The 24,873-nt window shown below is 34.7% G+C and overlaps 1 protein-coding gene and 1 long non-coding RNA gene across 3 annotated transcripts in view; one reads left to right on the top strand and one right to left on the bottom strand.

Annotated features, from left to right (window-relative positions):
• Positions 1–7,860, bottom strand: part of LOC127560300 (uncharacterized) — a 34,334-nt gene extending 26,474 nt beyond the window's left edge. Inside the window, exon 1 of the long non-coding RNA XR_007953300.1 lies at positions 4,708–7,860. This is a non-coding gene — a long non-coding RNA (uncharacterized LOC127560300). The remainder of the gene's footprint in view (positions 1–4,707) is intronic.
• Positions 1–24,873, top strand: part of ZNF652 (zinc finger protein 652) — an 88,651-nt gene that overhangs the window by 20,702 nt on the left and 43,076 nt on the right. The window lies entirely within an intron of this gene.

Genomic DNA, 24,873 nt, shown 5'->3' with positions numbered 1-24,873 from the left:
CATATAAAGCTCTTTATAATCTTATCTCTCTGTATGTATCCACAACATACAAAAGTCCCCCTGCCCCCAGTTTCCTGCATTTCCTGTGTATAGGTTGTTTGTACACATTTATTTGCATGTTGTCTCCCACATTAAATAGAGTAAGAATTCCTTGAGGATAGGGACTGTCTTGCCTTTTCTTCTATTCCCAGAACTTACTATAGTGTATAACATATAATCAGCTTTTAATAAATATTTATTGACTGACTAAAGAAAACAAAGAGTACAGTTTGTCTGGATTCACTGTATAATGCATGAAAGTAATCCAAATTGATATTGTAGTAATACTGAATGTTTAGCTAAAGCAAATGTTTGTGGATTATAAGTCAATGAGCATTTATTAAGCACTTACTATGTGTCGAGCACTTGTTCTAGGCACAAACAATGCTTTGCTCTAAAGAGTTTAATTATTTTTTTCCTTTCTGTTTTGTGTTTTAATAATGATAAAATTTTACAATTGGAAAAGGAGCATAAATGATCTGTCTCTATATCCAATATATGAAGTCTCTCTATAACATTCTCTGCAAGCAACTCTCCAGGGTCTTCTAGAGATGGGAAACTTGTCTTTTTAATTAATTTTTTAAAATTAACAAGCATTTTTTTCTCTCCATATTGCCTTCTTCCTGAATAGCTCCCCTTACCCTTTGAGAATTTTTTTTTAATCCTTTTAACAGATATGCATAGGCAAGCAAAATCAATTCCTACATTGGCCATGTTCAAAAATGTGTTCGCCTTACTCTACAAATTGAGTTCATTATTTCCTTGTTAGGAGGTGGATCCTTCATCATGATCTTTGGGATCACAATTGATCATTGCATTGATCAGGGTCCTTAAGTCTTTCATAGTTGTTTATTTTTGCATTTTTGTTGTATAATTGTTCTAAAAGAGTTAAAATTTTGTTTTAATGGGGTTGGGTGGTAAAAGAGGACATACAATATGTAAAGAAGTAGTAGGTATATATAAGGTACAGAGGAAATGGAAAGTAATCTTAGAGAGGAAGACTTTAGTATTTGAGGGGATCAAGAGAGGCTTCCTTTGAAAGATGATATTTGAGCTTTGGCCTTGAGGAAGCCAATTAGGCACAAGTGAGGAGGGAGATAATTCTAAGTTTGGGGTACATTCAGTACAAAGGGATGACAGTAGATGGGTGTAGCAGCCAGTGTGACTGTATTGTAAGTTTAAGAAGTTGAGGTATAGGGGCAGCTAGGTGGCACAGTGGATAGAGCACCAGCCTTAAAGTCAGGAGAATCTGAGTTCAAATCTGGCCTCAGACACTTAACACTTTCTAGCTGTGTGATTCCTGGGCAAGTCACTTAACCCCAATTGCCTCAGTTTTTAAAAAAAAAAAAAAAAAAAAGGAAGTTAAGGTATGAAGTGATAAGACCTTAAGGGTGGCTGTGTGAGTGGAGAAAAAGGGATATGTGAAGTGATTACCAGTGAGAATGATATAGAATTTGTAATCCTGGGAGCCTGGAAGGATGGTTATATCTTTAATACCAAGAGGGAAGATTGGCATGGTGGAGAATTTGTAGAAAAGATCATTAGTTCTGTTTGAACATTTTGAGTTTAAGATTTTTATGGAATCCTGTTTGAAATGTTCAGTAGTAGACTGTATGTTATGTAGACAGCAGTAGACAGGATCTTAGGAGAGAAAGTAGAGCTATATGTGTCAATCTAGGAATCATCATAATGGAGAAAATAATTAAATCCATAGGAGTTGATAAAATCACCAAGTGAGATAAAATAGAAATAAAAGAAGAGGGCCTATGCCAGAGCCAAGGATGAAAATGCAACAGAGGAACCTGAAAAGAAAAAGACACAGGTAGTATGAGAACCTACAAGCAATGTCATAGAAACTCAGAAGAGAGTTTCCAGGAACAGAAGGAAATTAGTAGTGTCAAATGCTAGCGGTCAAGGATAAGGATTAAGACAAAATAATTTTGGAAAAAGCAGTTTCAGTTGAATGATGAAATCTAGAACCAGGTTGTAGAGGATTTAGAAGAGAAGTGAAGATAGCCATTATAGATGGATTTTTCAAAGAGGTTAGCCCAGGTGGGCAGGAAATAGTTTTAGGTAGGTCAGGGATTATAGAATCAAGTGAGGGTTTTAAAACTTGGCAATATTTGTAGGTTGCAGAGGAGTCAATAGTAGGGAAACATTGAAAATTAGAGAGAATAAGGATGATAGAAGGAGCAATCTGCTGAAGATGAGATAAAGGATGCATTTAGAGGAGTTAGCCTTGGGAAGAAGAAGGGCCACATCATCAGGGACTGAAGTAAAGGAGGAGATTATAGGGGTTGGTGTCAGAAGGAGTTGAGAGTGTGAAGCAGAAGGTTTTCAGCTGAGAAGGTGATACAGGGAGTAGAGTGACAAATTTGAGTTGAGAAAGTTTACATTTTCTTTCTTGCAGTAAAGGTCCAATTGAGATTAGGTAAAATAAATTTGGAGTAAACCCATTTATCATCAATTTCAGGCTTCCTTCACCTCTGTTCAGCAGCATATGAGTAGAAGAGACAGATGGTAGAAATAATCCAGAACTGAAATTTGTCAAGATTTGATTGGTAATAGGACAAAGAACTAAAGGATCAAAGAAAATGGAAAAATGTAGAGTTGAACTGGTTCATAGGAGGATTGAGATTGAGAAGGGAGCCAGAAAGTAATGAGGTATGAGTGAATTGCAGATCTAGGCAAGGATAGAGAATAAGATTAGAATGTATATGATATACTAAGATATAATAAAAGATTACAATTAGATAAAGGAAATTTGGAGTTCACAAACCTGGAAACAGAACATTTGTGAGTTTTGACAAGATCAAGAATATGACTGTATCTGAGTGTAACTGAGCTGGAGTGGAGGAGAGGATATCATGGGAATTGAGTAGATTAATGAACTGGGCAGTTAAGGTATTTGACTTAACTGTGTTTATGTGTTGAAATGCCCCAGTAAGAGGGGTAACCATCAGACTGGATAAATACTTATGCTATTCTAATATGAAGTACCTCCAAATTGCTACTGGACATTCTAAATTTTATTTTTTAACTTTTATTTAAATTCATACTTCCCCTTTCTCAGTGCTCTATAATTTTTTTGATCAAATGATATGTAATCAATATCTGTTTTAATTTTACCTCTCAGAATTAAAAAAATCTTGGAATCTTTTTTGAAAATAATGCTAACATTCTTTAAGAATTAAAAATTTATCCTTTGATAAGGAGAGATTAAAATATTAGAAAAAAGGGATGATTGCAGAAGCAATTTTTTGAAGAAGGGTGGGTAATGGGATCAAGGCTACATATAGAAAAGTTGACCTTGGCAAGGAGGGCCGCCATCTCATTATCAGGGACTATAGGAAAGGAGGAGAAGGTAAGAGGTAATATCAAAGGATATTAAGCTAAAGAGAAGGGATGAAGATGAAGTTGATGGTGAATGGCTTCTATTTTCTCAATAAAGCACACGATATCTAGCTGTGAGTATGGGGAATTGGCTTAAGAATTTTCTGGAGAGGAGAGAGTATCTTCTCTCTTAGCAGCCTTTTATCTACTGTCCAGACACATCACCTTATCCATATATCCTTATGGCAATTGTCTCCCCTATTCTTCTCCCCCCTTCCTCACTGAATTTAATACTTGATATGATTGAGTTAATGAAAAAATATTTATTAAATACTTATGTGCTAGGTTCTGGACTATACACTAAATACGGAATACAAAAATCTAGATAGTATGCTCTCAAGGAGCTTCTCTTTTAATAGGGGTAGATAAGGGGAGTGAAGGGTTTGTCATCTGAGCAGTCACAAGGCTGGTGAGTACAACTTTGGAACAATTGACTGAGAGTCTCCCAGCAATAGTCGTTGATTGATTTGATTTGATTACTGTCCCCAGAACTAGGGGATGGGAAGGAAGGTGAACAAGAGACGGGATTGCTAGGGAATACTGTGTTACCATGCCAAGTGTGGCTTGGATTCAACATGGAGAGTTGTCATCATCTCACCAAGTTAGGATTTGCCTAGAGCAAGAACTGTTGTGCTAGATTATAGGCGACATGAAATGAAGTTCCCAGTGACAAAAGGTTACAGTGTTCCTTCCTCTGTACTCCTCTGTACTTACAATCAAGGACTTCAATATAGATTTTGATGATTTTTCAAATACCCTGGCCTTCCAATTTGTAAACTTCTTCAGTTGCTATGATTTATTTCTACATTTGACCTCAGCTGTAGACAGAAGTGTTCACACTCTTGATCTCACCTTCATTACATTGTTCCATTTCCATGATCAAGCATTCTGAAATTCTTCTGGAGCCTCCCCTAATCTACTCCAATTTGCACGAATGGTTTTAATTCTTAGAGCAAGGCTACTCTGAGGTTTTTAGGGTTTTAGGGTACTCTGAGATTCTGTACGCCTAAAACTCAAGACTTTTCAATACCCGTGAACTTCTTAAAAGCCAGTAAACATATCTCTAAGCAGTAGCATTTACTAAATTAGTATAATTTAATTTATACTAAATATAATTTAATAACTGCAAAATATGTATGACACATAACCCATTAATCTGGGTCACACCCTTCCACAACAAAACATCATTTATGGGAAGAGTTGGCATAAAGTTGGAGGACAATGATAGTGGGATACTCTTATAGGGAACACCTGTTACTAAAGCAAATTGCATACCTGGTACTTCAGGGCCTCATATGGACTTTATCTCCTTCCTGAGAGTACTTCTTGTAAGAGACAGCATAGCATCTCAGCTGGCCAGATCCCTCGGCTACCTCTTATGATTTTCTTTCTCCTCAGCTTGATTCCTGCTTGCCAGGGTTATAGCTCTTTCTTGAGTCTACAATTGACTCTGTTCTTTGCTACCAGAAAGACTGGCAAATCTTGAAGCTGCTTTCTGCCTTAAGTGTTGCATCTTGACTGCCTTGCTTTTTTTTTTTCTGTAGCAAGATTTTTTTTCCACACTTAGTTTAAAGGATGAGAAGGAAGATAGGTGTATCTTTACATTTAGTTTGATCTAGTTATCTGCCTCTTACTTTCTGTGGTTATATCCTAAGCTCTGGGGTCAAAGACCAATTCCTATTATGAAGTCTTACTTAGCCTCTTTCTAACTTTCTTCTTCCTCACAATGACCTTCATTTGTTTCACCTTTCATTATTCTCATTCTGCTTCAACTTCATTTTCCTTTCTTTTCAATCTTAATCAACTTTACACAGTTCTCTACTCTTGAATTCCTCGCCCACCTGTCTTATATCACTGTTCTTTGCCAAATTTCAAACATGGATTTTAGAAATACTGGTACAGTCCACTACAAATTTGTTAAGCCACATCAACTGGGTTCTTATTGCTTCAAGACAATCCTTTTTCTCTCCCCAGTTGACTTTATCAAATTCTTCATAGGAGTTTTTTTTTTTTTAACTTTTTTTCCTCTCCAGCTTTTTCTTTACTGTCCCTCTCAACAAACAATCTGACATAATTTGCTGAGAAAATAAAAACTTTTGACTATGAACTCTTTCTTCTCCCTCACAAGACATCTCAAAACTCTTTGCACTATTAGATCCTTCTCCTCTGCATAAAATATATCTAGATTTTCCTCATCTTTAAAAAAATCTTCACTTGATTGCACCAGCCTGTATTTTTTCCTTTCATAGCCACATTCTTAGAAAAAGTTTGATTTCCTCTGCTTTCTCCCATTACTTCTTAACCCCTTGTGCCTGTGCTTCTTAGTCCTGTTCTACCACTGTCTTAATGCAATTCTGCCCACCTCTAGCTTTGAACATTATATATAAAATCTCAATTGAAATTATACTCTTCAAAGTACTCAAAGCTTCAGCTTGTAAAATCAGTGACCTTTTCCAGTTTATTTGGCACTGTTGAATGCTCTCTCCTGTCTATGTTTCTGTGATGCTGCTTTCTCTCAACTATCCTTCTAGTTATTTGGCCTCTCATCTCCTTCCCTCCCTTCTCTCCTCCAGCTTCAAATCAAGCAGAGGACATTTATTTGGGCATATCTTTTAGGATAAAGGGTTCCTTTTTTCTTTTTCCCTATTCAGCATTGCCTTTCCTTACCTGTACTACCACCTTGTGGAGTGTGTAAACATTACAAGTCACATGATACTAAGGCTAGCAAAATTCCACCTATTCTTTTCCCATACCTATATTGGCCCTAGCAACCTAAGAAATGACAAATGTAGAAAGAACTAACCAGAATACTAATTTTTCTTCTCATGTGCCTGTGCTTCTCAATCGTATTCTGCCCATGTCTTATTGCAATTTTGTCCACCCCTTCCACTTTGCTTTCTGGAATTCCTATTTCACAATGGACAAATTTCCCTTATTTCTGGACTTCTTCCTCTCATATCAATTTCATCTACTTGCTCTCAGTAAGACCTGACTTCCTGCAGATAGCATTAAATCTTGGCCATCTTCTTCAGCAAGGGCTTTACCTTCACTTCTATTCCCTAATACTCCTCAAATTCTTCCCTCTACCTCTGCGACACAGATGGCTTGCCACATTGACTCTCATCAAGCTTCCTACTTACCTTTAATCAAACAAACAAACAAACAAAAAACTCTGCTATTATTCTGTCTAATTGTTCTCTCTTTCTCTTCTCTGCTTTAATTGTTATATATCTATTCTTTGATCTCATCCTAAACTCTTATTTGTCTACTCCTCTCATTACCATACTTTAACTTTTTTTCCCTCTCTAGTCTTAACCCTGTGGTTTATCAATTCAGTTTTCCACTATTTCTCTCTCTTTTTTTTAAATAACTTTTTATTGACAGAACCCATGCCAGGGTAATTTTTTACAACATTATCCCTTGCACTCACTTTTGTTCCGATTTTTCCCCTCTCTCTTTCCGCCCCCTTCCCCAGATGGCAAGCAGTCCTATACATGTTAAATAGGTTACAATATATCCTAGATAAAATATATGTGTGCATCCACTATTTCTCTTGCACTCTTTAATTCCTTATCTTATGTCAGCTCTTTTTTTTTTTTTTTTTTTTTGGCGAAATCTGAGCCACGAATAACTCTCACCATCCATTTGTTTTCCTTCTACTCAGGTCCTGCTAAATGGAGGAAGAGGAAGTCACACAGCACTAATAAGTGGATACTCTACAATTTTTTGTTAGGTAACCTCAACTAGGCCCTTCTTGCCATAAAGCCAATTTTTTTTTTCATGGCTAAATTGATCTTATGACTTCTAGTTGAAGTTTTTCTCAATATTAACTCTAACCTCCTATACTGCCTTTCTCCTCCTATCTTTTCAACTGAGGACCTTGCCTCTTCATTGAGAATATTAAGACCAGTCCCACAAACTTTTTTCTTTTCCTCATCTCTTCATCTTAGAACTCCTTGATATTATTCCTCATTCATTCATTCTTTCTTCTAGCCTCTGGTAATGAATTCCCCTTTTCCTGGCCAAGGTCAATCCTTCTGCATATGCCCTTCATTCCATTCTTTTCGATCTGCTCCAGGAGATTGCCTGCAATTAGATTCCTTTTTAATCTCCAACCCTCTCTCTATCTATATGCTCCTTCTCAACTGATTTCAAACATATGCAACTCACCCCTATTTTTAAAAATTCATTAGACCTTCATCATTAGATTAAATTAGATCACAAGACATCTTCTCCAGTTATTATCCTATTTCTCCTCTTATACTCAGCCAGTGTCTGTCTGTCTTTCTCTCTCTCTCTCTCTCTCTTTCTCTTTCTCTTTCTCTTTTTAAAATAGCTTTTTATTTACAAGATATATGCATGGGTAATTTTTCAGCACTGACAATTGCAAACTCTTTTGTTCCAACTTTTCCCCTCCTTCCACTTACCCCCTCCCCCAGATGGCAGGTTGACCAATACATTTTAAATATGTTAAAGTATAAGTTAAATACAATATACGTATACATGTCCATACAGTTATTTTGCTGTACAAAAAGAATCAGACTTTGAAATAATGTACAATTAACCTGTGAAGGAAATCAAAAATGCAGGTGGACAAAAATTACTCAGCCAGTCTCTTGGGAAGAAAATATCTATCCTACTTGCACTATATACTTTCCGCTAACTCATTCCTCAGCCTATTGCAGTCAAGGTTTTGTTTTGGTTTGGTTTGGTTTTTTTGGCCTATCTTTAAATTGAAACTACTCTCTCCAAAGTTATCAGTGATCTTTTAATTGCCAAACATGATTATTTCTTTTCAGGCCTTATCCTTTTTGGCCTTTTTGCTATATTGGATACTATTGACCACTTGGTTACTTCTCCTTGTTACTCTGTCCCCCTGAGTTTTTGTGACATTATTTTCTCTTGGTTTCTCTTAGGTACTTCCCTAAGCTTGAATTCTGTATGACTATTTTATGCTATAACTCATCACAACATCTCAAGATAAGCATGTCTAAAACATATTCAATCATAATCTTGCTGTTTTTATCTCCATAACTTCTCTTATATCTGACCCTTTCATTCTACTCACAATTGCTACCATAGTTCAAGCCTTAAGTCCTTTTGATTAAAATATTCAGTAGTTCCCTAATTGGTTTTTGTGCCTCGACTTTCTCTGGTCTCCAATCCATCTTCTGTACATAGCTGACAGTGATTTTCCTTGACCTCAAATGTAGTCATTCTCTTCTCTACTTAGTGAACTCTAATGCCTTCCTCTTGCATCAGGAGCCAAATATAAATTCTCCAATTTATCTTTTCAGGCTCCACTATACTTTTTACTCTTTGATAGTCAAATGGTTTTTTCCTCCTATTCCTCCTTAGATGATATTTCATTCCCTATCTTCTCTGTGCTTTTGTATTATATCCTGCACTTGTGTTGGACTTCCTTCTTCTTTCTCACAGAATCTCTCTCTTTTTAAAGATTCAGTTCAAGTACCCACCTGCTATACCCTTCAGTTCTAGTGCTCTCCTTATCTTTTATTTGTGGTTTTTTTTTTTTCGGTATATGCTTATTACACATGTAGATGTTGTCTCTCCCAATAGGATATAAATGCCATGAGTAGCAATCATCTCATTCTTTTAATTCCTAGTATCTAGTACAGTGACTAGCATGTACATAGTAGTTGCTTAATAAGTGCTTGTTAATTTATCATCATCCATGTTCTATTCCCTAACTGTGGGTATATCCCAAGATTAATTTCCTAGTCCTTCCTTTCCCTTTATATTTTCAGTCCTCATGATTTCAGTTGTCATTTCTACATATTTACCAAGCTAATTTTTTTTCTCTTAAGTTCCTGTAGGCATCTCAAACTCAAAATGTCCAAAACATCAGTCATCTTTTTTTCCCTTCCAAATCTGCTATTCTTTCTACTTTATCAATTTTTGATGCAGTACTGTTATCTTTCTAGTCATCCAAGTTCTTTACCTCAAAGTTTTCTTCAACATTTCTTGTATCCATTTAGTTATCAAGTTTTGATGATTCAATAATATCTCTTGCATTCATTCCCTATTTATCACTTTATGACCACAACTTTAGTTCAATCTTTCATCCTTTTTACTTGACCATTGTAATAGCCTTCTAATTAGTCTTCTGCTTTAAGTTTAAAGCCCAGATCTAACCATGTCATTCCTGCTAAAGAAATTCCTGTGGATCCCTCCTGCCTTTGAAATAAGGGTTCTTATTCTGTTTTGTGTAATGCATCACTTTGGCAGTCTGATGAAATCTGTGAACCCCTTCTCAGAATAATATTTTTTTTTTTTTTTTTTTTTTTTTACAGAATGACTTGAAGTCTTTCCTTTTCCCACTAGCTGCTGGTTTCTCCACTTCTCAAATATTATATTTTGTATTTACTTCTGTAAATACGTGTTGTTTCCTTAGATTTGTGTTTCCTTGCTAGAATGTAGGTACTTAATAAATGCTTGTTGGTGATATATGGATTTTTGCTCTTTCAATAATGCAATATATTTCTGTCTATATTTATGTAGTGGAGGTTACAGACACAAATTTTTCGAAGTGACCTTTGAATGTCAGCATTGCAGCAAAAATCTGAAATGATATATTACATAGCTTTGTTATTCATCAACTTGAATAACATTTTCCTAACTCTTATATGTCAAAGAGATTGAAAAGCAACTATACTTAAAATCTATTCTCACTTAATGAAAATTCAGAGAATCAAAATTCTGTTATTCTAAACATTTCCTCTCATTTCCTTCTTTAAGAACTGAAAGTGTCAAATGCATGTCACCTTCATTTTTAGACAAAGATTTTAAAAATGAAAATTTACTGTGTTTTAACACATGCATTTCAATGAGATTTTCTTTGTATTTCCTAGGAGTTGAACAATTTCAGGTTTTGAAGAGGACAATAGGGAGATACTCCTCCTATGTACTTTCTAATTAGTTACCTTATTTTCTAACAAGAACTAGCTTCACATTTGTATAAAAGACAGTTCAAACTGTGTGCAAAAGGAGGCACATACAGCTTGATTCTCAAGGATACTGAACAGCTCATATTTAGAATAAGTTATTCAAGATGGTAGTAGGTACTACAAACCACTTTTTCTGGTTACTTCCATATAACAAAATTATAATTAAAAGCAAGATAGCTTCTTAAATGGGTCAGATGTTTCCACCAACCGAATTTTTTTTTAATTTTGTACTTTTCTGGTAAAGATCAATTTACTAATATTCAAATAAACCAAATTTAAAAGACTTAAAAACAGCCAAAAGAAAATGCTGCCATCAGAAATTTTTGCTTGTCATAATATTATTAGGTTTTTGATTTAATTAGACTGTCATTAGGGTATATAATATTTTCTTAATGAATGAATAATTTCAACATAGATCAGAAGTTAGCAGCATCTGACAATTGTTGCAATGTGACCTCATTTCTGTCTATATTTATGTAGTGGAGGTTACAGACACAAATTTTTTGAAGTGACCTTTGAATGTCAGCATTGCAGCAAAAATCTGAAATGATCTCAAGTAGCCAATTCATTATAGATAGTGTTAGGGTTATGATGGTGGAGTAGAAGAAAATAATACAACCGTGCTTTTTCCATCACAGCTCCTACATAAAGATCTAGAAAAATGTATCTGGACCAAGTCAAAGAAAAAAAAAATCAAAGTGAGTCATTTTTCCAGCCCTGGTCAGAATAAGAATACAATTCTGTGGACATAGGGGATGGGATCCTGCCTAGATTGCACCTTGTGAAACATTCTAGGAAGTAATAATTGAAAGAGGATTGAAGGTATTTTCTAGGATAAGGAAAGATCTGAAGTAGAACCTAACTGTTGAGGCTTCAGGAGTCGGTGCCAACTGGCAACACTGTCACTCACTATATAATTCTAAAATAAAGATTTAGAGCAGACAGGAGAAGAGACCTAAGCAGTAAATTAAGCTCTAGAAGGCTTATCTGGAAATGAGCAATAACATTGTTGATTCAGTTCTAGTTTCTAGCCTAGTCTGAAACCTTCATTAGAATAAGCAAGACAGGAATTCCATTTTAAAGGAAAGATTGCAGTACTGTCAGAACTGGTAGATTTTTCTCCTAACGAATAATGGCTGAGTTTACCTGAAACTTTCAGTCCAAGAAAAAGCCAACATTATTACATAAACACAAACCTAGGTCAGAAAATTGGAAGACTATGAAGTGGTGACTTTGCCTTGGATCATATCAGTTTGGAAACATCAAAAGTTTGCAAGGTTTCTTCCTGAGGTGTTCCAGAGATCATGGAATAATAGCACTAAATATTCTAAGAAAACGGCAGAAGGACTGAAAATGATAAAAGCTCAGCTCAGATATTCTGCCAGAAGAGCTTAGCCCTAAGTTCAAAGTTAGGATGTTGGCCAGGAGAATGAGCAAACAAGTAATCTTTGCATAAGATTTCTTATGGTAATAGGAACTCAAAACATAAATCCCAAAATTGACTTCAAAACATTTACAGACAAAGCGCCAAAAAAAAGTACAGGGACAGGTAGGTGGCACATTGGATATAACACCAGCCCTGAAGTCAGGAGGATCTAAGTTCAAATCCTGTCTCAGAGACTTAACTCTTCCTAGCTGTGTGACCCTGGGCAAGTCACTTAACCTCAATTGCCTCAGCAAAAAACAAACAAAAAAACTTTCCAGTTCTTTTAAAATCAGAGGTCTGAGTAGAAATAGGTCAGCTAAAACCTCCATATAAAAAGTCTCAGAGAAACTAGCAAAACGCTAGAGTTTTCAGGAAAAAAGGGAAAATAATGCTATTAGTAGCCTGTACCAAAGAGCTGTAGCCAGAATCACCCAAGATTTATTAACTACCACTATAAAGCATAGAACTTTATATTTCAGAAAACAAAAGATCTAGGCCACACATCAAAACAGTATAATCCTACAGGGCAGGGTGGGGGGGAGAGAAAAGACCCTTCAATGAAAAAGTGAACTTTCAAGTATTTCTTATGAAAAGACCAAGCCAAAGCAGAAACTTTGAAGAATAAACATAAGCAGCAAGAGCCTAGATATAAAAAATTGCCCAGATCTTTTAAAAAGACAAAAGTAGATTTTCAAGCATTTCTTATGAAAAGACCAAACCGAAGCAGAAACTTTGAAATATATATAGAGGTGGTAAGATAAATATAAAAAGACATATATGAAGAAACCCCATAAATAACTAGAGGGACACACTGTTTACATTCTAATGTCTAAAGATGATACAGTATCCTCTCAACACTATCAGCATCAGGGACTATGGAGGGAATCCAGTTAGACAGAGGGTCTTTTACATTTAATGATCTTAAAAGAAGAATGGAAGGGGGAGAGGAGGGAGAGAATACATTAGTGAGAAGGATGGTAGCTCTGCTTAGTTTGATAGTTAATCAGACAATAAATGTGTTAATTATAATAATTTAATAAATAATAAAAATAAATAAATATGATAAATAAATAAATAAAAATATTAAACTATTTGGTAGGCCCTATCCTAAACACTAAGAAGATCTGGGAGAGACTTCTTGTAGAAGATGGGATTTTAGTTGAGACTTAACAGAAAGTAGTGTTTTTTTCCTCTTACAATAGTATTTTTTTCAATTACATACAAAGATAGTTTTCAACATTCATTTTTGTAAGATTTTGAGTTCTAATTTTTTTCTCCTTTCTCCCTTCCTTCCTTCTTCCCCAAGATAGCAAGCAATCTGATTTAGGTTATACATGTACAATAATTTTAAACACATTTCCATATTAGTCATGTATTTCCATATTACTTGTGTTGTGAAAGAAACATCAAAAGGGAAAAACCACAGGAAAGAAAAAACAAACCAAAAAAAATTAGTATGTTTTGATTAGCATTCAGCCTCCATAGTTCTCTCTCTGGATGTGGATGGCATTTTCCATCCCAAGATTATTGGACATAGATATAATTGTCTTGGATAACTATATTGCTAAGAATAACTAACTACGTCATAGTTGATCATCACTTAATCTTGCTGTTACTATGTACAATGTTTTCCTAATTTTGTTCACTTCACTCAGCATTAGTTCATGTAAGTTTTTTCGGGCTTTTTTGAAATCATCTTGTTTATCTTTTTCTTATAGAACAATAATATCTCATTACATTCATATCAGCTATTCCTAATTGATGGGTATCCACTCAGTTTCTACATCCTTGCCACCATAAAAAGAGCTACTACAAACATTTTTGCACATGTGAATCTTTTTCTCTCTTTTATGATGTCTTTGGGATATAGAACCAGTAGATACACTGCTGGATCAAAAGGTATGCCCATTTTGATATAGTTTCAAATTGTTCTCCAGAATGGCGGAATCAGTTCACAAGTCCACCAACAATGCATTAATTTCCCAGTTTTCTCACATCCCCTCCAGCATTTATCATTATCTTTTTCTGTTATCTTAGCCAATCTGATAGGTTTGAGGTGGTGTAGAGAGCCAGAATGTAAGAATCCATTTCAGGTTTTGATATTTACAGTAGGTTGGCTCACTAACTTCTCTTTTCTATCTACAATAGCAGATATATTTATTAATATATAGTGATAATGAAACCTGGTGACTGAAGCAAAATGCAAACTCAGCTTTATAATAGAGCAAAGTTATACCTTTGAATTTAGGACAGGAAAAGCAGCCCACAATAGAGAGGAAAGGCATTTGGCAGAAAAGTACTTGAGGACATTGGTATGATAATTTTACAATGATGTGTATCAAAACTATTTACATCTCTGTTGGAGCAGCCAAAATCAGGGCTTAATCATTTGCATCTGAGTAGAATGAATTTGCTAGAAAGGTTATAGGAATATCAAAAAGTGTATTTTGTATTGACTCTATAACCTTTGGAGATATATATGTCTCTCTCTGATCAATAAATTTGAAGAGTTCATAAAGAATTTTCTCCGCCTGGCCCCTGCATAAATAGACCCTTATTTCACTACTGTAGCTAGATTTCAACAAGGTGATACCTTGGAGTTGTTTTAATCTGCATTTTTCTAATCAGTAGTGATTTAGAGCATTATTTCATGTTACTATAAGTGGGTTTAATTTCTTTATCTGAAAATCGTCAGTTTATGTCCTTTGACTCTTTATCAATTGGGGAGTAACTTATATTCTTATAAATTTGACTTGGTTCTCTATATGTTTTAGAAATGAGGTTTTTATCAGAAACATTGGCTGTAAAAATGGCTTCCCCGCTTTCTGCTTCCCTTCTAATTTTGGCTATGTTGGTTTTGTTTGTGCAAAACTTTTTAAATTTAATATAATCAGAATTATCCATTTTGCATTTCATATCTTTGCTAGTTCTTCTTTGCTCATAAATTTCAGAAGGAAAGCATTTCAAGCATGAGGCACAGACAGAAAATTCCCAAAGATGTGAGATGGAGGGTCTTATTTGAGGAACAGCAAAGAGATCGGTGTCACTGGATCAAAGAGTTCCTGGCAGGAATAAAGTGTAAGAAGACTGGAAAGGTAGGAGAAAAGATAAGATTATGAAGGACTTTGAAATGCAAGAAAAGGATTTTCTATTTAATCTTGAGGACTATATGGAGCTATAGGAGTTTATTTAGTAGGAGGAGTGACACATTCAGATCTTTGCTTTAGAAAAATCACTTCAGTGCCTGAATAGAAGATGGACTGGAGAGAAATTTAAGGGAGGCAGACACTCCAGCAGGCTATTGCAATAATCCAAGTATGAGATAATGTCTTCATGAGAATGATGACAATGTCAGAGGAGAGAATGGAGTACATAAGAAATATTGGCAAAGGTGATATTGCCAGGTCTTGAATATTGGGACTGGGAGGGAGAGGTGAGTGATGATAACAAGTCTAGGATGACTCCTGGGTTTTAAGCCTATGAGAATTGGAGGGTATCCTCTGTAGTAACAGGGGAGGTAAAAGAAGGGAAAAGTTTAGGAGGAAAGGTGAGTTCTATTTTGGATATGTTGAGTTTCTGATGTCCAATGGACATTGAAGTATCTGAAAGGAAGTTAAGGGTGCAAAATTGGAAGTCAGCAGAGAGTTTGAGACAGGGTAGGCAGATTCGTGATTTGTCAACATAGAGATAGAAATTAAATCTATTGAAATTACCAAGTCGTATAAAACAGGGCTTCTTGCATTTTTTCTACTTGTAACCCCATTTTATCTGAGAAAGTTTTATGCAGTTCCAGGTATATAGATATGTGAAATAGGCATAGAAACTAAACATTTGTTGATAATAAATCATAATTTTGCAACCCTCACATTCAGTTACACAACTCCATAAGGGATTGCAACCTACAATTTAATAGAAAGAGAAGAGAGCTCAGGACAGAATCTTGTGGGATGCCTGTGATTAGAAGAGATATGATCTGTATGAGGATCCAGAAAAGGAGACTGAGAAGTGGCCAAATATTTAGAAGAAGAACCAGGTGAGTAGTATCCTGAAAAGCTAGAGAAAAGACCAAGAAGGATGATCAATAGTTCAAAGTCTACAGAGGAATCAAAGAGAATAAGGATAGAAAAAAGACCCTTAGATTTGGCAAATAAGAGATCATTGGTATATTGGGAGAAAGGAGTTTGGTGAAATGAAGTTGAAAGCAGGATTACAAGAAGTTAAAGAACAATTGGGTGCTCCTATTGTAGATAGCCTTTTTATGGATTCCAGGTATAATCACAAAGGATAAAAGATGCATAGAACAGTAATGAGAATGGAAGAATCAAATAAGAAGTGGCAGGAAGTGGGGGAAAATGAAAGGGGAGATAGGTGGGAAAAAAAAAAAAGAAAAATAACTATAAGAACATCTTGGGGCAGTGACAGATCAAGAAGTATTTATTGTTTTGTCTGCTTTGTGCCCACCTACTATCAGTCACTGTGGGAGATACAAGAGAAATATATAAGATGATTCAGATCTTTGAAGTATCTAATATGGTTTAGGAAATAGATTAAAACTAACAGTTATAATAAGGCAATATACTATAGTAGATTTGGAGTCAAAGAACTTCTGAACAAATTCTGCTTAGTACCTTCTGTGACTCTAAGCAAGTAACTTAATCTCTGTGGTTCTCAGTTTCCTTATCTCTGCAATGATGAGATTAGTCTAGAAATCCCTTAAGGTTTCTTCCACCTCTAAATGGCTATGATAATGTATAATTGAAAAGGATCTATAAACTCCTAGATCAAAAAAAGAAAATATGTGTCTTCACAACTTAACCTGTATGTTTATTGGTGGTAGTTGTGGAGCTGGGGAAAATTGGGAACTAGTGAACAGATAATATAGTAGGCAGTTTGGCTAATTTATTCCATATAGACAAGAAATCTAGGGGTACACTATCATTTGAATACAAAGATGATATTACTGATTGGGAAAAGCATATTTAGTTAGAAATTAATCAGTTAGCTATAAATTTGGATTCTGCATTGTGGCCTACAATACTCACAGTATTTCCAACCAGATTAAAATATCATTGGGAAATATTTAACAAAACAAATGCAATAGAACTTAATGTTAATATGTGGCAGCCTGCAGATATCGTATATATTAGTGACTCTTTTTTTATTTGAGTTTGACACCACTGCTGTAAAATTTATCAAATATGAAACTGAAAGAAAAGTAATGGTGAGGTGGACATATTCTAATTTACAGGAGAATGTAACTGGAAAGAATTTTGGTAACAATATTTAGGCCTGAGACATTTATATTCCAGTGAACAGAGTACAGATAACAAAGTAAATTCAAGGAGTTAAGAACAAGCCTCATAGGTATCATTAACACTTAGTGGAATAGACAATGTCTTGTATTTGATAACCATCCTTTAAAATATTAAGAAAAAATATCTGCAGAATTAGTGTGAGCAAGCATTTGTTAGTATTAATTATTTACTATGAATAAAGCACTTTAACTGGGGAGAGATGCAGAATCTAAGACTATGTTTGTCCTTGTTGAACTTCTGGTCTAAAAACTGGATAGTTGTACAATGTTATGTGATAAAAAGGTATTAGGTGGTTGCAAAATAAAATTTGCTGTGTGGTTCTCCTGCCTCCTTAGGAGAACCTTCATACTGATACTATGGATGAAGAAGTTTCTTTTTTCTTTCTTTCTTTTTTTTAAATAGTATTTTATTTTTCCAAATACATGTAAAGGTTGGGGGGGGGGGTAATTTGTTTTTGTAAAAATTTTTGTTATAAATTTTTCTTCCTCCCTAAGACAGCAGACAATCTGATATAGGTTAAATATTTGCTGTCCTTCTAAGTATATTTCCATATTTGTCATATTGTGAAAGAAAAATCAGACCAAAAGGGGGAAAAAAAAAACCTATGAAAGAAAACAAACACAAAAGTTAAAATACTAGGCTTTGATTCACATTCAGTCTTCATAGTTCTCTCTCTAGATGTGATTGGCATTTTCCATCCCAGGTGTATTGGAATTGGGTTGGAACACTATATTGCTGAGAAGAGCTAAGTCTGTCATAGTTGATCATCATATAATGTTGCTGTTACTCTGTACAATGTTCTCCTGGTTCTGTTCACTTCACTCAGGATCAGTTCATGTAGGTCTTTCCAGTGTTTTCTAAAATCATTGTATTCAGAGCTCTCCACTGTCCTTTTTTTTTTTTTTTTTTTTTTTTTTTTTTTTTTTTTTTTTTTTTTTTGCTTTCTTGTAAATTTTCTTTTTTACTGTAAATTTTTTACTTTATTCTTTTTTTCCCTTTTCCTATCCCTTCCTCCCCTACAGCAGCCTACAGTTAAATGTGATACATATTTATACATGAACACACACATATATAGATAACTGTTATCATATTCATATATAGCTGTGTAAGGTTTTACTACTTTTGCTTGTCCTTAGTTTCCCTGAAGGTAGATATCATTATCCTTCTTAGATCTAAGTTTTTCCTTATTTTTTCTAAATTCACCAATTCATCATTTCTTACATCACAGCAATATTTCTAGTTTTGTAAATAGTCTAAAACAATAGTTTTATATGTATACGTATGTGTGTGTATGTGTGTATATATATATATATATATATATATATATATATATATATATATATATATATATAATACATATATAGTATAATTTACCTTTCCTCTTTTCATTGAATTTATTTTCACATTTTGTCTGGGATCAATGATTACTTTTTTAAATAAATTCTATTCTTGATAATTATTATGTTTGTGTGTATCTCTTATTTTCTATCCCTACTGAGTCTTCTACTTTACTTCTGCCCTCTACCTTATCTTACTATTACTTAACCTAACTTCCCCCACAAGGATCACTCCCTTTTCCTCTCCCTCAACTCTTCCCCTTCCTCTTTATTCCCACTAATCACCATACCATATCCTATTCCCATTCATTTATATACCTTTCCATTATCCCTATTCTGTTTCTACTCTTTCTATTTCTTAATAAATTTAGAATCCTTTTATTATCCTTCTATATCTATATAATTCCCTCTTTAACCCAGTGTTGATGTGAGTAGGATTCCAGAATTCAGATTCCACATTCTCCCCCCTCTAATTCGTTTTTGTCAGTTTTTGCTCTTGTACTTCATTCATATAAGATAATTATTCTTTTTACCATTTCCTACATGATTTTGATTTTTAGAATCACATCATACTTAGCTCTATCTCAGTTTTTCTTTCAAACTACCCATTTACTAAGAACAGTCTTAGATATATTACTTACATTTCCATTAATTAAGAATAAACATTTTGAACTTATCAAGTCTCTTGAAAACAAACTTTTATGCTTACCCAATATTTCTCTTGCATCTTATTTTCTATTAAGTTCAAGTCTTTTGGTAATAGAATCCTAAAAATCTGGTAATTGCAATATTTTCATTCAGGATTATGCTTAATTTTGCTAGGTATGATATTTTCAGTTGCAATCCTAGTTAAATATGTAATGTTTCAAGACATGTGAGCTTTTATTTCTACTTTCCTCTTTTGTTCTAACACTTCTGGACAATTTCCTTAATTTTTGTATTATCTCAAGATTTTTTGTTTGTAGCTTTCAGGTAGTCCACTTATTTTTATGTTTTCTCTCTTCTTGATGTGTTCTCCAGATCTGTTATTATTATGAGATATCTCACATTCTCTTCTATTTTTTTTCATTATTTATATTTTGTTTTATTATTTCTTGGTCTCTTGTAATTTCACTGACTTCCCCTTGGTCAATTCTATTTTTCAAGGAGTCATTTTTTTCCATAATGTTTTGGATTTCCTTTTCTAGTTGGTTGATTTTCTTTACATAATCTTGTTTTTCTTGGAATGTTCTTTTTAAATTTTTCCTCAACAAGAGAATATTGTACACAGCAACAACAAGATTATGTGACGATCATTTCTGAGAGATGTAGCTCTTTTCAACAATGAGGTGATTCAGGCCAATTCCAATAGGCTTGTGATAGAGAAAGACATCTGCATCCAGAAAGAGAACTGGGGTCTGAATATGGATCACAACACAGTATTTTCACTTTGTTGTTGTTGCTTGCTTGTTTTTTGTTTTCATTTTTCATTTTTTTCCTTTTTGATCTGATTTTTCTTGGGCAGCATGATAATTGTAGAAATATGTATAGAATAATTGCACATATCTAATGTATATTGGATTACTTGCTGTCTAGGGGAGGGGATGGGGAAAGCAATGGAGAAAAAATTTGAAACACAAGGTTTTGCAATATATTTTGAAAATAAAAAGCTGTAAGATGGCAGAGTAAAACCAGGAAGCTGCTTGAGCTCTTCCAGTGTCCCTCGAAAATCACATGAAACCTAGTCTCTAAACAGAGGCTGATGGAATGAAACCTCTTTCCAGCTTTAGATTGGAAATTTTTCAAGAAAGGTCAGTCTCACTGGAGTGAAAGGGGTGTTCAGTTCTGGGAAAGCCAGTGAGAAGGTCTTAATCACAGCAGATTAGTAACTGAGACCCTCAGTCTTGGCTCAGTAGTGGACCAAACCAGTAGGGCAGTCCCCAGACCTAACTTGGAAAATTCCAGGAAGGAAACTAAACTGTTTTCCTGGAAAGAACAAATGAAGCTACCCCTGCAAACACAAGGGACCTGTGACTCAAAATCAAGGCTCAGAGCTGCACAGAAAGCTTGAAAAAGCGCCTCTTTTGCCCCAGGAGCCCCAGCTTAACTATAAAAGTTTTTAAAAAAAAAGAAAGAAAAAAAAGAGGAAATAACAAAAGAAAAGGAAAGAAAATGAGCAAGAACAGAAAAGAACTTTGGCCATAGAAAGCTACTGTGGTGACAAGGAAGACCAAAATACCAACTCATATGAGGACAAAATGTCCATAAAGGAAATCTCAAAAAATGATATGAATTGATCTCCAGCCCAAAGAGGCTTTTTGGAAGTGCGTGGAAAATACTTTAAAAGGCAAATAAAAGAAGAAAAAATGAGAAAAGAAGTGAGAGGGCTGCAAGAGAGAGTCAGCAGCTTGGAAAAGGAAAGCAATTTCTTAAAACATACAACTGACCAAATGCAAAAAATATCCACTGAAGAAAACACCACCTTTGAAAGTAAAATTAACCAATGGAAAAAGAGATACAAAAACTAACTGAAGAAAATCATGTTAAAAACTAGAACAGGACAAATGGAAGTTAATGACTCTGTGAGACATCAAGAATCTGTCAAAGAAACTAAAAAGAATGAAAAAATGGAAGAAAATGTAAAATACCTCACAGGAAAAACAACTGGCCTGGAAAATAGGTCTAGAAGAGACAGTTTAAAAATTATTGGTCTACCTGACTGACATGACCAAAAAAAAGAGCTTGGCTAGCATTCTTCAAGAGATCATCAAGGAACACTGCTCTGATATTCTAAAAAGAGGAGAAATACTCATTGAAAGAAACCATCAATAATCTTTGGAAAGAGATCCTACAAGCAAAACCCCAAGGAACATTGTTGCAAAATTCCAGAACTATAATCTTGAGGAAAAAATACTGTAAGCTGCCAGACAAAAACAATTCAAATATCAAGGAGCATCAATTAATATTATCCAAGATCTGGCAGCTTCTATAATAAAGGATCAGAGGACCTAGAATACAATATTCCAGAAGGCAAAGGACCTGGAATTACAACCAAGAATTAATTACCCATTGAGACTGAGCAAGATCTTTCAAGGGAGATGATGGATCTTCAATGAAGAGACTTTCAATCATTTCTATTGAAAAAAAAAAAACAGAACTATACAGAAAATTCAGTCTTCATACACAGGACTCAAGAGAAACAGAGAAAGGTAAACAGGGGAAAAATATATATTATTTAAAGGTTAAACTGTTTACATCCTTAGATGGGAAAATAATATCCATAAACCTTAAAAACTGTATTTAAGAACTGAAGCAGACAGGGAAATATCACATGGACAGAGGGTATGGTTGTAAATGGATTCTGATGTGATGATATCAAAAAGACAGTAAGGAGTGAAAAAGTCCTGGGAGAAGAGGAAAGGAAAGGTATATTGGGACAAATTAGATCATGTGAAGAACCACAAAAGACCTATTATAGTACAAGGAAAGAAGGGCAGAGGGTGAACATCTCATCAGTTTTAGCTCAAAGAGGGAATAGCTTAATCATTCAGTTGGATATAGAAATTTATCTAACCTTATAAATAAGTCAGACAAAGAGGAAAGAAAAGGGAGGAGATGGGTAGAAAGGAGGGCAGAAACTCTAGGAGAAAAAGGTAAGAGAAGGGGAAGGATGATAATAAAAGATAAGGTAGTGGGTGGGATGGATCAGAAACAAAACAAAACACTACTAAGGACTGGATGAAAAGAGAGAATAAAAGTATATACAGGAGAGAAAATAAGATGGAGGGGTAATACAGAACTAGTAGTCATAACTGTGAATGTGAATGGAATGAATTCTCCCATAAAACAAGCGAAATAGCAGAGTAGATTAAAAAACAGAACCTTATGATATGTATGTCTTCTCTTTACCAACTAGAATTTAAACCTCTGAAGGGTACTGCCTTGAATTTCTTAATATCTCAAATTGCTCAGTGCGGTGCTTCAAATATAATTAATACCTATGAAAATATCTTGATTGATGGGTTGATTATATGCTTTTTGAAGGACATCTAGACTATCTGCCCCTCTAGACAAATTCTAGATTTATCAATTTTTAAAGTCTGAAGGCACCTAAGAGATCATCTTAAGCCCAAATCCTCATGAAGATGAGACCCAAAAATGTCTGGTCCTACCTAGCTCATACATCTAATTAATGGTAGATGACATATGAAGGGTTGGGTAAGAGAATTCAAACAGCTTTGGGGAAATATAAAAATGGCTATTAATTTCTCTGTCCTGTTTCAATGAGCTAATAAATATCTTGGGCAGAAAGAAAATAAACTATTATTTAAATTTTAAAATTTTCCCCCTCATTTTCTCTCATTTAATTTTTAAAGTGTTTTAAAATTTCTCCTATGAATTATTTTGGGACAGGTGATCATTTAACATTACTCTTTGCAGAAGGAGAGACTTTTTTTACTTCAATGTGCTCCTCTGAAGACAAATCCTGGTCTTCCTTATGGCCATAATAGTTTTATGTGGTTGGGTTCTTTTTCTCCTTTGCTCATTTTAGAGTAGATTGTTGGTATAATCATCTCTATTCTGGGGTATGGGGGATGATGCCTCTGTCTTTGGGTCCTCCTTCAGTTTTCCCTTCTGGCCTGGAACCCAAAACCCAAAAATCTTACCTTTCTGTAAGTGCCCCATAGCCAGCAGCTTCCCTGTTCAACTGCTTCTGCATTTATCATGTGTGTGCTAGTTTCTTCTCACCCATCCTTCTGGCAGCATAGCTGGGCCTGGAGTTCCTTATCAGCAGAGAAGTTCCTTCAGTTTTCCCTGATTCGGAGGCCACTGTCTGAGAGGTAAAAATTCCTCTCTGGGCTAGGACCAGGCTACCTCTCTAGCCAGCTAACTGCAGGGCTCTTTACTGTTATTTTCAGTGAAACTTGCCTAAAGATGATGACACTTCACCAAGGCCAAAGTTCCATCCTTGTATCTTTCTTCAGATCTTCCCCTTTTGTCCCAGGAGGGACCACTATTACATCTAAACTGTTATTTGTGTTTAGCCACTCTATGTTCATCCTTAGGCACAATTTTGTCTTGTTTATGGGGGAAATCTGGAGAGCTTAGAATTTTCTGACCTACTCTTCCATTTTTGCAGAATCCTCTCTCAAAATAGAAATTTTAAAAAGATAAGTAAAAATAAAATAAGCAGATTTAAATTTTTTTTGTCTTAAGTCAATTTTTGTTTTTTGCTTTTGAGAGCAGTGTGATTGAATATGCTTCATTCTTTTCCAGAAATTTTTTGCATATGTCTTAGTGTATATGGCAGACTTCTAAATAATCATTTCTAGTAATTGCTCGATTAATTTGATCATTATAGCTATACAAGCAGATGCTTTTTATTTTTCTTATTTTTTAAATGATGGCTTTGTTTGCTAAGGTATGCAAAGATAGTTTTCAACATTCACCCTTGCAAAACCTTGTATTCAAAATTTTTTCTCTTTCCCTTTCCCCATCCCCTCTAGGGGATGTAATCTAATGTGAGTTAAACATGTGCAATTTTTCTTTACATATTTCCACAGTTATCATGTTGTGCAAGAAAAATCAGATCAAAAAGGGAAAAAATGAGAAAGAAAACAAAAAGCAAATAAGCAAACAACAATAAAAAAAGGTGAAAATACTATGTTGTAATCCACATTCAGTCCCCCCACAGTTCTTTTTCTGGTTACGGATGGTTTTCTTCATCACAAGTCTATTGGAATTGGACTGAATCACCTCATTATTGAAAAGAGCCAAGAACATCAGAATTGATTGTCACATAATTTTGTTGTTGCTGTGTATATTGTTCTCTTAAGCAGATAATTTTTTTTAAAGTATTTTGTCTCATTTCAGCTGAATAGAACATTTTCAATATTAATCCATTTGGTAGTTCTGCTTCGTTGATAACATCAGACCTTACTAGCTATTCACATTAGTTATATGAATGTGAATTTTAACAAAGATGACAGTTTGATTTGACCCAAGAATTGCAGGTTGTGAAATGTTTTATGTGTCAAACAGTGGGATTTATATTTGATTCTAGAAGTAATAGGAACCCACTAGAGCTTTTTGAATTGGGAAATTGACATTGTCAGAGACCTTGAGGAGAATCACTTTGACAGCTATGTGGAGGAAGCATTGGTGTGGGGAAAGAATTGAGTCAGGTACACCAACCAGAAGAAATAATTTAGCTGACATGTACTAGGATGACTGTGGGAATGGAAAGAAGCTGAGGGAGAAGGGCAGTGGTGTTGCCCTTTCCAGAAATAGGGAAGTTTAGAAGATGATTGGATTTTGGGTAATAGATTATGTAATGAGATCTGTGATGCAGATCATACCATTCATCCTGTGCAGCTTAAGTCATCCCATTTAAAATGAATAGTAGAAATGGGGCC

The sequence above is a fragment of the Antechinus flavipes genome, chromosome 4, assembly GCF_016432865.1.
Source record: "Antechinus flavipes isolate AdamAnt ecotype Samford, QLD, Australia chromosome 4, AdamAnt_v2, whole genome shotgun sequence".
NCBI lineage: Eukaryota > Metazoa > Chordata > Mammalia > Dasyuromorphia > Dasyuridae > Antechinus > Antechinus flavipes.
The sequence above is the reverse complement of the archived record's forward strand: the minus strand, read 5'-3'. Positions and strand labels throughout refer to the sequence as shown.